Raw genomic sequence first — 12,305 nt, forward strand, 5'->3', positions numbered from 1 at the left:
GAGTAGAGAGGGGTTAGGCAGGAGACACAGGCGACCTGGTGGAGAAAAAGGAGAGTCCAAAGGGAGAGAGAGCAGTTAAGCCAGTAATCTCACTCCCTAGTGATAAATGGGTACTGAAGATTGGGTTCTTAAAGGTAAAAAATTGGTAACAAATACATAAAAGCAAAAATTAAAAATCTAGAGTAGAGTTTGGAATTTCAAAAATACAATGTTAAAAAAAGAAGAAGAAAAAGAGAGAGAGAATAAGAACAAACAAAGTAGCATAAATTATAAAGAAAATACAGGTACAAAATTGATAACAAATACCAAAAAGCATAAATTAAAAATCTAGAGTAGAGTTTGGAATTTCAGATATACAATGTTATTTAAAAGAAGAAGAGAAAGAAATAGAGAAAAAGAGAAAATAAAAAAGGGTCACAGAAATTATAAAAAAAAAATCTATAGGTACAAAATTGATAAAAAATACTAAAAAGCTAAAATTAAAAATCTAGAGTAGAGTTTGGAATTTCAAAAATACAATGTTAAAGAAAAGAAGGGGGAAAAAAAACAAGGTCAAAAAATTATAAAATATATATATATGAAGTTTGCTTTAAAAAAATGGGGTCTTCTTTTTTTTTTCAATGTAATCGGTTATAAAAGTGAAAATTAAAGGAATAATAGAGGACTTAAAAATTTTTTTTAATTAAAAAAAATTTTAAAAAAAGAAAGAAAGAAAGAGTGATCGTAAAAATAGTAAAAATATATCTAGGACTTTCTCTGGTTTTGTTGTGAGTATTGTGGGTTCAGTTCATTTTTGGCTAGTTCCTTGGTCCGACTTATATTTCTCAAGATCTATAGGCCCCTTCCTATGTAGCTGGTACTAACCACAGGGTTTTAATCTATTGCCTGTAGCTTCCAAGGCGGTTCCCTCTGTTATAGCTTCTTCTGTTTGCTGGTCTCTTCAGTGTCTGGTTTCCACCCTGACACAAAGGGGACGGTGGAGGACACCTTTTTTTTTTTTTTTTAGGCTCACTTGTTCAGTCGCGCTGAGGGGAGGTAGGGAGGGATGCTGCAAATAAATAACACTGGCGTGTGCTCGCAGTGCCTCAGCCACACTGGGTCTGTCCCCCGTTTACGGCGCGCGTAGCCTCCCTGCCCACGCTGCTCAGGCTCTAGGTTGATCCGCTGGGAACCATCCGTGGCCGGCCCTGGGCTGCCTGCACTTCCAGGTCCAAGCTGCTCAGGTTCAGGCACTCGGGCAGTCCTCAGAGGCACAGACTTTCGGTTGGGCCTGCTTTTTGTGCCCTTCCCAGATCCAAGCAGCTCAGGTGATGAGGTGTTTGGCACGCGTGATTGCTGCAACTTATCGCCTTTCCGCCGCTCAGTTATCTAGGTGTGCATCGGCGCACCTTCTCAGGCAGATGTTGACCGTCCAGACCCCCAAGAAGTTTTATTTAGCAAAGAAGCCTGCTTACAGTTTTATAGATAATGTCTCTCTCGGGCTGTGATTGTCCCCTTCCAGCTCTGGCTGCCTATCACCGGAGGGGCATGATCTGCCGCCGGCTATCTCTGTACAGTCCTTTGTTCCGTGTGCAGGCCTGGCAGTGTCTTAGGTTAGGGCTGGCTTTTCGCATGGTAGATATCCCACAGTCTGGTTTGCTAGCCCAGATTATTTCGCTCAGATAGCGCTCGGGGTATTCAGGCCAGATCCTTGCGATGCAGCCCACGCCCTGCCTCCCTGCCCATGCCGCGCCTCCCTGCCCAGCCTCTGCTTGCTAATGGCGGATACAGGCGTCTGCACTGCTTCTCCGCTGGGGGAGTTACCGTAGGGCTCGCAATGTGCGGGTTTTAATTGTTTATTTATTTTTCCTCCCTGTTATGTTGCCCTCTGTGCTTCCAAGGCTCGGCACAGATTTGGCAGTGAGAAGGTTTCCTGGTGTTTGGAAACTTCTCTCTTTTTAAGACTCCCTTCCCAGGATGGAACTTTTGTCTCTTTTTTGGTCCTTTATATTTTTTCCTACCTCCTTTTGAAGATGTGGGTTGCTTTTCTGGGTGCCTGATGTCCTCTGTCGGCATTCAGAAGTTGTTTTGTGGAACTTACTCTGGGTTTAAATGTTCTTTTGATGAATTTGTGGGGGAGAAAGTGTTCTCCCCGTCCTACTCCTCTGCCATCTTAGCTCCTCCACTTTTTAAAAAGATAATAACCAAGGGGTTGAAGTTTCTCTTGTTAGCAGAAGCTTTGCACTGGAGTGATTCTAGTTTGTTCTTTCAACCTGAGCATGAGTAGAAATTAGCAAACGTATTTTCTGGACCCAAAAGTTCTAAGGGAAGAAGTCAAAGTGTGTCTTCAAATCTTAGAGGTACTTCCAAATCTTTATCCATACCTCTGCCTATGTTCAGTTAGGATTTTCAAGAATTTTTGACCTCTCTAGAAATAGGCATGATCGCCAAGACACAATTCAGGATAGCTTTAAAACATTAAGATCATGTATGTGATAATTGTCTCCTCACTATAATCCTGAGTATTTAATGTCTTTAATGTCACCAAGTTGTTGTCTCTTTGTTTTAAATAATTTAACACTGAGGAATAATTTTCTATTAATCATTTATTTTTCCTGTTATAAAATATAAACATCAAGGGAGAGTTTCCTATATGTCTCATTTTATTTCTCCACTCTTCTCCAGTAGCATATTGGGCACCTACCGACCTGGGAGTTCATCTTTCAGTGTCATATCTTTTTGCCTTTGCATACTGTTCATAGGGATCTCAAGGCAAAAAAACTGAAGTACTTTAACTGCAGCCATGACATTAAAAGACGCTTGCTCCTTGAAACAAAACCTTTGACCGACCTAGTTCAGTCCAGTCGCTGAATCGTGTCCGACTCTTTGCGACCGCATGAATCACAGCACGCCAGGCATCCCTGTCCATCATAACGCCCGGAGTTTGGCCAGACTCACGTCCATCGAGTCAGTGATGCCATCCAGCCATCTCATCCTCTGTCATCTCCTTCTCCTCCTGCCCCCAATTCCTCCCAGCATCAGAGTCTTTGCCAATCAGTCAACTCTTTGCATGAGGTGGCCAAAATACTGGAGTTTCAGCTTTAGCATCATTCCTGCCAAATAAACCCCAGGTCTGATATCCTTCAGAATGGACTGGTTGGATCTCCTTGCAGTCGAAGGGACTCTCAAGAGTCTTCTCCAACACCACAGTTCAAAGACATCAATTCCTCATCACTCAGCATTCATCACAGTCCACCTCTCACATTCATACATGACCACTGGAAAAACCACAGCCTTGACTAGACGCAACTTTGTTGGCAAAGTAATGTCTCTGCTTTTCAATATGCAATCTAGGTTGGTCATAACTTTTCTTCCAAGCAGTAAGCGTCTTTTAATTTCATGGCTGCAGTCACCATCTGCAGTGACTTTGGAGCCCAAAAAGATAGAGTCTGACCCTGTTTCCACTGTTTCCCCATCTATTTCCCATCAAGTGATAGGACCAGATGCCATGATCTTCGTTTTCTGAATGTTGAGCTTTAAGCCAACTCTTTCCCTCTCCTCTTTCACCTTCATCAAGAGGCTTTTTAGTTCTTCCTCATTTTCTGCCATAAGGGTGGGGTCATCTTCATATCTTAGGTTATTGATATTTCTCCCGGCAATCTTGATTCCAACTTGTTCTTCTTCCTGCCCAGCATTTCTCATGATGTACTTTGCATATCAGTTCAATAAGCAGGGTGACAATATACAGTGTTAACACACTCCTTTTCCTATTTGGAACCAGTCTGTTCCATGTCCAGTTCTAACTGTTGCTTCCTGACCTGCTAATAGCACTTAGTAAACAAAAGTAATTGGGTTGGCCAAAACGTTTTCTCAGATATTCCATAAGATGTTCTAGAACAATTGAAACATTGGACCACTCCAAAATAAGATATATCATAATGTTACAATTTATTATCATGATCCAGAAAGAAAAACATTATTATATAAGCTTCAATCTATTTTTCAACACCTATTACATAAGCTTCTATCTATTTCTTCAATACCTATAAAGCAAAACTTGAGTCAGCATGTGAGAAGATGAATGTGGAATTGGGGGAGGATTCAATACTTAGAACCTCTCCCATAATTCGACATGCCATTCATCATTTGAGAAGTTTGTGGTTTTGACTATGAAAGTAAGACAAGATGAGATGTTTGGACACAAGACAGCTGAAGGATTTTCCAGAAACTTCAACACTCTTATTAGCATTTTTATTCATTGTGTGTCTTCAAACTTTTGATTTCTAAACTCTTTTTGGGATACTTTCCCCACACATCTGGTGTCAAGTGGGTCCCCACATGGCTGAATGTCAAAACAGCCATAAGCCAGCATTCGCCTCCTTCTCCCTTTCCACCCAAGGATTTGCTTTCTGTGCTTTCTGTTTTAGACCTATTAGTACTCATTTTACGTATGGGTGTGCCTTCACTGTGGACTGAGGTATGAAGTCATTAAGTAAGCTAGGTCGTTTTTGTTTGAGATCTTCCATTCTGGGAAATGGTCAGGAAGTAACAGCAACAACACAAGTACAAGGTATTAAGAGAGTTTACTCAGGCCTCATGGTGAAGATACTCGATCTACAGCTCCTAAGTTCATTGGGAAGTCCTGATGGCCTCCTGTTCCCTCAAGAGTATTGGAGTTCATCAAGATCCATTGTCCTTCCCTGAGTATACTTTATCTTGTATCAGCTTTATGTCATTCATCAATTATTGATATCAACTGAATAGTCAATAAATATACATGGAGAATTTCATGTATAGTCCCTCGAGTCACAAAGAGTTGGACCCGTCTGAGCCACTTTCACTTTCACTTTTCACTTCCAAGTGTGAATGTACACAAGTATTCCGTTCGTTCTGTTTCTCTAGAGAACACTAATACAAATAATATTCTTTGTTTACCTGAAATTTGAAGTTAATTTGATGTCTTGTATATTTACTTGCTAAAGCTAGCAATCCTGATTACCACGTAAAGAAAACTGAGTAGACTAGAGAACCCACTCCAGTATTCTTGCCTAGAGAATCCCGGAGACAGAGAAGCCTGATGGGCTGCCGTCTATGGCGTTGCACAGAGCCGGACACGACTGAAGCGATATAGCATGCACGCGTGCATGCATTGGAGAAGGAAATGGCAACCCACTCCATTCTTCTTGCCTGGAGAATCCCAGGGACAGAGGAGCCTGGTGGGCTGCCATCTACGGGGTCACATAGAGTTGCACACGACTGAAGCAACTGAGCAGCAGCAGAGAAGCATAGTAAAGTTGCCTTAAACTGATAATCTGCACTCTTGTCCTTGACTTATGGGGCTTACAGTCTGGTAGGGGGAGGAGATGTGTAAGAAAAAAAGTGCCTTGAAATGATAGCTCTGCTTGCTATTATTTTCTGTGAAAGGGGTTTCAATAGAGGGTAGGTGGAAAGAACATGAGGTTAAAAAAAGTTATCACCAAGGATGAAACAGCAAGTGGCTATGGCACTAAAATGAAACTTTGCCTACTCTATGGCACATAGAAAGCACTGAATGTACAGCAGATAGTAAGGAGTTTAGATTTGCTTATTGAAATAGCCCACACTTTATAAAAGGATAATAACCAATGGGTTGAAGCTTCTATTGTTGGCAGAAGCTTTGCATTGGAGTGATTCTAGTTTGTTCTTTCAACCTGAGCATGAGTAGAAATTAGTAAACGTATTTTCTGGACCCAAAAGTTCTAAGGGAAGAAGTCAAAGTGTGTCTTCAAATCTTAGAGGTACTTCCAAATCTTTATCCATACCTCTGTCTATGTTCAGTTAGGATCTTCAAGAACTTTTGACTTCTCTAGAAACAGGCCTGATCACCAAGACACAATTCAGGATAGCTTTAAAACATTAAGACCATGTATGTGATCATTGTCTCCTCACTAAACATTCTGAGTATTTAATGTCTTTAATGTCACCAAGTTGTTGTCTCTTTGTTTTAAATAATTTAACACTGAGGAATAATTTTCTATTAAACACTTATTTTTCCTGTTGTAAAACATAAACATCAAGGGAGAGTTTCCTATATGTCTCATTTTATTTCTCCACTCTTCTCCAGTAGCATATTGGGCACCTACCGACCTGGGAGTTCATCTTTCAGTGTCATATCTTTTTGCCTTTTCATACTGTTCATGGGGTTCTCAAGGCAAGAAAACTGAAGTACTTTGACTGCAGCCATGACATTAAAAGACACTTGCTCCTTGAAACAAAACCTTTGACCAACCTAATTCAGTTCAGTCACTCAATCATGTCCGACTCTTTGCGACCGCATGAATCACAGCACGCCAGGCATCCCTGTCCATCAGCAATGCTCGGAGTTCAGCCAGAGTCACGTCCATCGAGTCAGTGATGCCATCCAGCCATCTCATCCTCTGTCGTCTCCTTCTCCTCCTGCCCCCAGTCCCTCCCAGCATCAGAGTCTTTGCCAATCAGTCAACTCTTTGCATGAGGTGGCCAAAGTACTGGAGTTTCAGCTTTAGCATCATTCCTTCCAAATAAACCCCAGGTCTGATCTCTTCCAGAATGGACTGGTTGGATCTCCTTGCAGTCGAAGGGACTCTCAAGAGTCTTCTCCAACACCACAGTTCAAAGCATTCTTTGTCACTGTCACTGTCACTCAGCATTCTTCACAGTCCACCTCTCACATTCATACATGACCACTGGAAAAACCACAGCCTTGACTAGACGCAACTTTGTTGGCAAAGTAATGTCTCTGCTTTTCAATATGCTATCTAGGTTTGTCATAACTTTTCTACCAAGGAGTAAGCGTCTTTTATTTTCATGTCTGCAGTCACCATCTGCAGTGATTTTGGAGCTCAAAAAGGTATAGTCTGACACTGTTTCCACTGTTTCCCCATCTATTTCCCATCAAGTGATGGGACCAGATGCCATAATCTTCGTTTTCTAAATGTTGAGCTTTAAGCCAACTTTTTCCCTCTCCTCTTTTACCTTCATCAAGAGGCATTTTATTTCCTCTACACTTTCTGCCATAAGGGTGGGATCATTTTCATATATGAGGTTTTTGATATTTCTTGCCACAATCTTGATTCCAACTTGTGCTTCTTCCAGCCCAGCATTTCTCATGATGTACTCTCCATATCAATTAAATAAGCAGGGTGACAATATACAGCCTTGACGCACTCCTTTTCCAATTTGAACCAGTCTGTTGTTCCATGTCCAGTTCTAACTGTTGCTTCCTGACCTGCTAATAGCACTTAGTAAACAAAAGTTATTGGGTTGGCCAAATCCTTTTCTCAGATATTCCATAAGATGTTCTAGAACAATTGAAACATTCGACCAACTCCAAAATAAGATATATCATAATGTAACAATTTGTTATCATGATCCGGAAAGAAAAACAATATTATATAGGCTTCAATCTATTTTTCAACACCTATTACATAAGCTTCTATCTATTTCTTCAATGCCTATAAAGCAAAACTTGAGTCAGCATGTGAGAACATGAATGTAGAATTTGGGGTGGATTCAAATCTTAGAACCTCTCCCATAATTCGACATGCCATTCATCATTTGAGAAGTTTGTGGTTTTGACTATGAAAGTAAGACAAGATGAGATGTTTGGACACAAGACAGCTGAAGGATTTTCCGGAAACTTCAACACCCTTGTTAGCATTTTTATTCATTGCGTGTTCAAACTTTTGATTTCTAAACTGTTTTTGGTATGTTTTCTCCACACATCTGGTGTCAAGTGGGTTCCCACACGGCTGAATGTCAAAACCGCCCTAAATCAGCATTCGCCTCCTTCTCCTTTTCCACCCAAGGATTTGCTTTCTTAGCTTTCTGTTTTAGACCTATTAATACTCATTTTACTAATGGGTGTGCCTTCACTGTGGAGTGAGATCTGGAGTCATTAAGTAAGCTAGGTCGTTTTTGTTTGAGATCTTCCATTCTGGGAAATGGTCAGGAAGTAACAGCAACAACACAAGTACAAGGTATTAAGAGAGTTTACTCAGGCCTCATGGTGAAGATACTCGATCTACAGCTCCTAAGTTCATTGGGAAGTCCTGATGGCCTCCTGTTCCCTCAAGAGTATTGGAGTTCATCAAGATCCATTGTCCTTCCCTGAGTACACTTTATTTTGTATCAGCTTTATGTCATTCACTAATTATTGATATCAACTGAATAGTAAATAAATATACATGGAGAATTCCATGTATAATCCCTGGGGTCACAAAGAGTTGGACCCGTCTGAGCCACTTTCACTTTCACTTTTCACTTCCAAGTGTGAATGTACACACATACTCCATTAGTTCTGTTTCTCTGGAGAACACTAATACAAATAATATTATTTGTTTACCTGAAATTTGAAGCTAATTTGATATTTTGTATTTTTGCTTGCTAAAGCTATCAACCCTGATCACCATGTAAAGTAAATTAAGTAGACTAGAGAATCCACTGCAGTATTCTTGCCTAGAGAATCCCAGGGACAGAGGAGCCTGGTGGGCTGCCGTCTATGGGTCGCACAGAGTCAGACACGACTCAAGCGACTTAGCATGCGTGCATGCATGCATTGAAGAAGGAAATGGCAACCCACTCTAGTATTCTTGCCTGAAGAATCCCAGGGACACAGGAACCTGGCAGGCTGCCAATTACGGGGTCGCATAGAGTCGAACTCGACTGAAGCAACTGAGCAGCAACAGCAGCAGAGAAGCATAGTAAAGTTGCCTTAAACTGATGACCTGCACTTTTGTCCTTGCCTTATGGGGCTTACAGTCTGATGGGGCAGGAGATGTGTAAGAAAAAAGTGCCATGAAATGAAAGCGTTCTTGTTGTTATTTTCTGTGAAAGGGGTTTCAATAGAGGGTAGGTGGAAAGAACATGAAGTTAAAAGTAGTTATCACCAAGGATGCAAAAGCAAGTGTCTAGGGCACCAAAATGAAACTTTGCCTATTCTATGGCACATAGAAAGCACTGAATGTACAGCAGATAGTAAGGAGTTTAGATTTGCTTATTGAAATAGCCCACACTTTTTAAAAAGATAATAACCAATGGGTTGAAGTTTCTATTGTTGGCAGAAGCTTTGCACTGGAGTGATTCTAGTTTGTTCTTTCAACTTGAGCATGAGTAGAAATTAGCAAACGTATTTTCTGGACCTAAAAGTTCTAAGGGAAGAAGTATTAGTGTGTCTTCAATCTTAGAGGTACTTCCAAATCTTTATCCATACCTCTGCCTATGTTCAGTTAGGATCTTCAAGAATTTTTGACCTCTCTAGAAATAGGCCTGATCTCCAAGACCCAGTTCAGGATGGCTTTAAAACATTAAGACCATGTATGTGATAATTGTTTCCTCACTATAATTCTGAGTATTTAATGTCTTTAATGTCACCAAGTTGTTGTCTCTTTGTTTTAAATAATTTAACACTGAGAAATAATTTTCTATTAAACATTTATTTTTCCTGTTATAAAATATAAACATCAAGGGAGAGTTTCCTATATGTCTCATTTTATTTCTCCACTCTTCTCCAGTAGCATATTGGGCACCTACCGACCTGGGAGTTCATCTTTCAGTGTCATATCTTTTTGCCTTTTCATACTGTTCATGGGGTTCTCAAGGCAAGAAAACTGAAGTGCTTTGACTGCAGCCATGACATTAAAAGACACTTGCTCCTTGAAAGAAAAGCTATGACCAACCTAGTTCTGTTCAGTAGCTCAGTCGTGTCCGACTCTTTGCAACCCGATGAATTGCAGCACGCCATGGCTCCCTGTCCATCACCAACTCCCAGAGTTCAGCCAGATTCACGTCCATCGAGTCAGTGATGCCATCCAGCCATCTCATCCTCTGTCGTCTCCTTCTCCTCCTGCCCCCAATCCCTCCCAGCATCAGAGTCTTTTCCAATGAGTCAACTCTTTGCATGAGGTGGTCAAAGTACTGGAGTTTCAGCTTTAGCATCATTCCTGCCAAAGAAATCCCTGGGCTGATCTCCTTCAGAATGGACTGGTTGGATCTCCTTGCAGTCCAAGGGACTCTCAAGAGTCTTCTCCAACACCACAGTTCAAAAGCATCAATTCTTCGGCACTCAGCTTTCTTCACAGTCCCAACTCTCACATCCATACATGAACACTGGAATAACCATAGCCTTGACTAGACGGACCTTTGTTGGCAAAGTAATGTCTCTGTTTTTCAGTATGCTATCTAGGTTTGTCATAACTTTTCTTCCAAGGAGTAAGTGTCTTTTAATTTCATGTCTGTAGTCACCATCTGCAGTGATTTTCAAGCCCAAAAAGATAAAGTATGACACTCTTTCCCCTGTTTCCCCATCTATTTCCCATCAAGTGATTGGACCAAATGCCATGATCTTCGTTTTCTGAATGTTGAGCTTTAAGCCAACTTTTTCACTCTCCACTTTCACCTTCATCAAGAGCCTTTTTAGTTCCTCTTCATTTTCTGCCGCAAGGGTGGTGTCATCTGCATATCTGAGGTTATTGAGATTTCTCCCCACAATCTTGATTCCAGCTTGTGCTTCTTCCAGCCCAGCATTTCTTTTGATGTACTCTGCATATATGTTAAATAAGCAGGGTGACAGTATACAGCTTTGATGTACTCCTTTTCCTATTTGGAACCAGACTGTTGCTCCATGTCCAGTTCTAACTGTTGCTTCCTTACCTGCATACAGATTTCTCAAGAGGCAGGTCAGGTGGTCTGGTATTTCCATCTCTTTCAGAATTTTCCACAGTTTATTGTGATCTACACAGTCAAAAGCTTGGCATAGTCAGTAAAGTAGAAGATGTTTTTCTTGAACTCTCTTGCTTTTCTGATGATCCAGCAGATGTTGGCAATTTGATCTCTGGTTCCTCTGCCTTTTCTAAAACCAGCTTGAAAATCAGGAAATTCACAGTTCACATATTGCTGAAGCCTGACTTGGAGAATTTTGAGCATTACTTTACTAGCATGTGAGATGAGCACATTTGCGTTGTACTTTGAGCATTCTTTGGCATTGCCTTTCTTTGGGATTGGAATGAAAACTGACTTTTCCAGTCCTGTGGCCACTGCTGAGTTTTCCAAATTTGCTGGCATACTGAGTGCAGCACTTTCACAGCATCATCTTTCAGGATTTGGAATAGCTCAACTGGAATTCCATCACCTCCACTAGCTTTGTTCGTAGTGATGCTTTGTAAGGCCCACCTGACTTCACATTCCAGGATGTCTGGCTCTAGGTGAGTGATCACACCATCGTGATTATCTGGGTCATGAAGATCATTTTTTACAGTTCTTCTGTGTATTCTTTCCACCTCTCTTGATATCTTCTGCTTCAGTTAGGTCCATACCATTTCTGTCCTTTATCGAGCCCATCTTTGCATGAAATATTCCCTTGGTATCTCTGATTTTCTTGAAGAGATCTCTAGTCTTTCCCATTCTGTTGTTTTCCTCTATTTCTTTGCATTGATCTAGAGAGCACATTAAAAAAAACAGAGACATTACTTGCCAACAAAGGTCTGCCTAATTCAAGCTATGGTTTTCCAGCAATCATGTATGGATGTGAGAGTTGGACATAAAGAAAGCTGAGCACTGAAGTATTAATGCTTTTGAAGTGTGGTGTTGGAGAAGACTCCGAAGTGTCCCTTGAACTACAAGGAGATCAAATCAGGCAATCCTAAAGGAAAACAGTCCTGAATAGTCATTTGAAGGACTGATGCTGTAGCTGAAGCTCCAGTACTTGGCCACCTGATGCAAAGAACCGACTCATTGGAAAAGACCCTCATGCTGGGAAAGATTGAAGGCGGGAGGAGAAGGGGACAACAGAGGACCAGGTGGTTGGATGGCATCACCGACTCAGTGGACATAAGGCAGTGAAATAGAGCATATCTGTTGCAGTCTTTTACAGACCAGGACATGAGGACCAGAGTTGATGAAAAGAAAGAGAAAAAGAGAGAGAGAGAGCAGTATCTCTTGGGTTACATGGAAATCCAATAAAGCCCATGCACAGGACTTTTACCACTCATTAAGGCACAGGGCTTCCTCTCAAGGAGGTCTTGAATGCCTGGGTGAGAACGTGAGCTCAGTAGGCTTCCATGCTCCGAAGAGAATGAAGATAGAAAGAAGGATGTGGGGGACCCAGGTCTCTAGTGGAGCAAGGATATTTTGTTAGCAGAAATGCATGTTTATATATCTTCAGTAAAATGATTACTCAGCCATTACAAAGAATAAAATCCCAAAGTTGCAAGACAATGGATAGTCTAATACATACAAGGTTGCTAAAGAGAGTCACTGAAGGGAGTTACTGAAAGGAATCCAAGCAGGTGCCCTTTCCCATGATCTCAGTC

The sequence above is a fragment of the Bos grunniens genome, chromosome 3 (genome assembly GCF_055505025.1).
Source record: "Bos grunniens cultivar Pamir isolate PY7600 chromosome 3, Bosgru_T2T1.0, whole genome shotgun sequence".
NCBI lineage: Eukaryota > Metazoa > Chordata > Mammalia > Artiodactyla > Bovidae > Bos > Bos grunniens.